Raw genomic sequence first — 3722 nt, forward strand, 5'->3', positions numbered from 1 at the left:
CGGGGGAGGCCTGGAGACCCTTCCAGGCTGCCCTGTCCCCCGAAGTGGGAGGTGGATGAGGCTCGTCCAGCAAAACACCTATTCCAGCAGGCTCTGTCCAGACGGAGGACAGGCAGGGGGACCCTGGGTCTGGGGCACTGTTGGACAGGGAGGGCAGGAGAGCAGACTTCACGTGAAGGGTGTGAAACTCGAGATGAGCAGCTCGTGGCCCTGGAACAGTGGGGTGAGGGCACCCCAGCACCTGCAGGCAGCCGTGCCCGGACTTTGTGTGGCTCTGCTCTTCCCCCTTGCAGGTTTATGTAACGCACAGGCTCCTGGGGCCACCACTGCCCCTACCCATTCCTCCTGACCCGAGCATTTGGGCCCCTGCCAGGCCCCACGGGAGGCCCCTGGGCTGAGCTCTGGTCAGCCAGACGTGTCCTGCCCAGGCTGAGATCCAGGTGCCGGTCAGGGGGCTCTGGCCCCCAGGGGCAATGGTGTCCACAGGGGAGGCCCCGTGCCAGGTGTGGATGTGGAATTGATTTCTTCCACCAAGTTTATCCAGGACCTACCTGCGTTTATTGGGAGAGGAGCAGGAGAAAGTTCTTGTCCTCAAGTGCTTACAGTTTCATGGGAGACCACGGAAAATGAAATTTCCGTATGGTCTATATGAGATGCAACATGTACTCTTACAAAGAATGGACCAGAGTGAGGTGGGCAGGATGCCGAGTCAAGAGGAGACTCCTTATGAGGTCCACTTCAGCAGAGTCCTAAAATGGGTAAGAGGTGAGCATTCTGGGTAGAGAACCACAGGTGCAAAGGCCCGGAGGCAGGAGCTCGGGTCAGGGTCCATGTGGAAGGGGCAGAGCAGGGGAGTAAGGAGGAGGGCTGGGGTGGGCCCTTAGATGACACGAAGCCTGCTGTTCACCCCCAGCTTAGCTCCTCCAGGGGACGACAGGGTCTTGGGTGGCACTGCTCTGAGCCTGAGAGGCCTCCAGCACCACAGCCCCATCACTGACAGGCTGGGGCAGAACAGCTGTGGGTGGGGTGAATGGGAGGGAAGTTCAGCAAACAGCACCCCCTGCCTCCACTTTGCTGCTGGGAACTGAGGCCTGGGTACAGAGAATCGATTCAAAGCAGCCGAGACGGCTCTTCTGAACATTTTGTCCCCAGTCCTGCCCCCAGCCTGGCACGGAGCTGGAAAGACAGCCAAGAGGAGGGCCCTCACCTGGCCCGAGCCTAGCCCCTCGGTGGTCCCGGGCAGCCCCTCCCCACCTGGCCCAGGGACCCCCTGCCCACGGCCCTGCCCCTGACCTTCAAAGTTGGGTGAGCAGCTAGAGGGATGTGGGTACAGGGTGCAGGTTGCCCAGCCTGCCACCTCCTCAGCACCCCCTCCTGCAGCCCCACAGACACCGCAGGGAGGGTCCTGTGGCCACAGGCCTGGCACTGGCCTCGGCCCAGCACCTTCCACAGACTTCCACAGGCCGAGCGCTGCCCAGCGGCTCTCATCTCCGTGAGTAATGTTTAACTTGGAAGGGCTGCAGGGGAGAAGTTAACAACAAGTTTGGATTGCAATCTGCTTGCCAGGAAGGGTAGAGGGAGAAAGGCAGGGAGAGAGGGCACAGTTGAGAGGGAGGAAGGGGGGCAGGAGGTGGGTCTGAGGGCTGGCTCTCACCAGGGAGGCTCCCCCGGACACCTGCCCTGAGAGCCTGCGCCCCACCACAGCGCCCAGCCCATGGGAGCAGGAGCTTGGAGGCCAAATGGCTGGAAGACACATACTGGACACGTAGCTGAGCCCCTCCAGCCTCCGTTTCCCCTGTGGGAAACACCCTGGTCAGGAGGAACCTTGGGATCCAGGTCTGGGGAAGAGAGCACAAGACATGTACATACATCGCGTCACACATGCAGACACACACACACAAGGACACACATACGTGTGAACACACGAACACACACACCCCATCTGTGGCTGTTCAGCCCCCGCAGTGCTGAGGCCTGAACACAGGGAGCGAGGATGAAGCCCCGGGCGTCGGGGGCGCAGGAGGGCGGGGCCGCAGCCAGGACAGGGCCCCCCGAACTCCCGCCCTGCAGTCTCCCGGCTCCAGGGGTCCGCCAGCCACACCTCAGAAGGTTGAGGGGTGCTGGGGGAGGGCTCCACTCCGAATGGCCAAGGGGAGAGGCCTTCTGTTCCACCCTGGGTCCCCATGTTCCATGAGGTCTGCCTGTCTCCCCCACCAGAACACTGCCCTGCGCTCAGGGCCCAGATCCTCACGCCAGGTGAGAAGCTGCCCCCACCCCTCACCCATTTAGCAAATCTAAGATAATGTATTTCCCACAAATATGCATTTTCCCAGGGAAAAATCCACCCTTCCCCAACCTCAGAGTTTTTTCTGATTGGCTCTACCCCTGGGGGGCCTGAATACCTGCTGGGTGGGCCCCCCAGCACCAGGTGGAGTGGGGGGCTCGCCCTCACCGAGTAATACCAGTTGATAGAAGATGCTCAAAGGGAGCCCCTTTCCCACCTCGGCCACTGTCCTTTCACTAAAGATAAACTGTTTCGCTTTGAACTTTCTCCTTGAGATTTCTGAATTCGTGACCTGCCTTGTGAGCTTGGCAAAGGGCCTGGACAGAATAAGGATATTCCCTCCACAATGTGCGTGTGACTGCGCATCAACGCCTGGACCTAGGGGTCCTGCTCCCAGCTTGAGTGGGAGGTGGCAGAGTACCTGGGGCCAAGCCGGCTAGATGGTCGGCATGTGTGCATCCCCTAAAACGCACATGTCCAAGCCTACTCCAAAACTGGGGAAGTAAGGACTGTGGGAGGTGAGTAGGTTATAAGGGGGAGCCCCACAGTGGGATCACTGCCCTTACAGAAGGGACCCCAGAGAGCTCCCTTGGCCCTCCCTCCATGTGAGGACACAGCAAGAAGTTCATCTCATGTCGCCCAGGAGAGGATCCCCACCTCACCGTCCCTGCCAGCCCCCTGGTCTCAGACTTGCAGCCTCCGGAATGTGAGAAAGACGTTTCTGTGGGGCACAAGCCCCCGCGGTCTGAGACAGCAACCCACACCGACCGGGACAGCTGGGCTCCGCACCCCTTCCCATGGCGCCAGCTCTCAGCCAGGCTGAGAAGTTCTGGAGAAACTGAGGCCAGCAGGACTCCCGTGTTTCCTGTAGGACGGCGTTTCCAGGGCCCAGGCCCACCAGCAGGTGGGGTACAGAAGGCCGAGATGGGGGGCAAGCATCCCCGCACGTTGATACGGTATTTGGGGGACAGTCAGGAGACCCTCGCTGGAGCCTGCAGCCTCGATGTGGCAGAAAATGCCCGGAGGGAGACTACGGGCTCCAGTGGGCACGTGGCAAGAGCCTCCTCAGGCTCCTCATGCCGCTGCCCCCCCCCCGTCCACAGCCACCCCCCACCACACGTGGCCCCTGAGCGTTTGCAACGTGGCCGATGGGAGCTGCGCTCCATGTGCCAAGCACACACTGGATTTAGGCGTCTCATGTGAACCGGAGAAGGGGCGACAACATGCTAATCATCTGTATGTGAGTTCCTTGTCGAAACGTGATGTTTTGGGCATGTTGGGTTACAACGACCCCCACTGTTACAATGAACCGCACCCACCTCCTTTCACGCTTTCCCGGGGCTGCTGTAAATACCCAGCGACCTGGGGCAGCAAAGGCCGGGATGGCAAGGGCAGGTCTGAGAAGGGGCGCGTCAGGAGGCAGGTCAGGGACAAGTGA

The sequence above is a fragment of the Mirounga angustirostris genome, unplaced genomic scaffold, assembly GCF_029215605.1.
Source record: "Mirounga angustirostris isolate CCGP_5_RB_7025 unplaced genomic scaffold, mMirAng1.0.hap1 SCAF_4, whole genome shotgun sequence".
NCBI lineage: Eukaryota > Metazoa > Chordata > Mammalia > Carnivora > Phocidae > Mirounga > Mirounga angustirostris.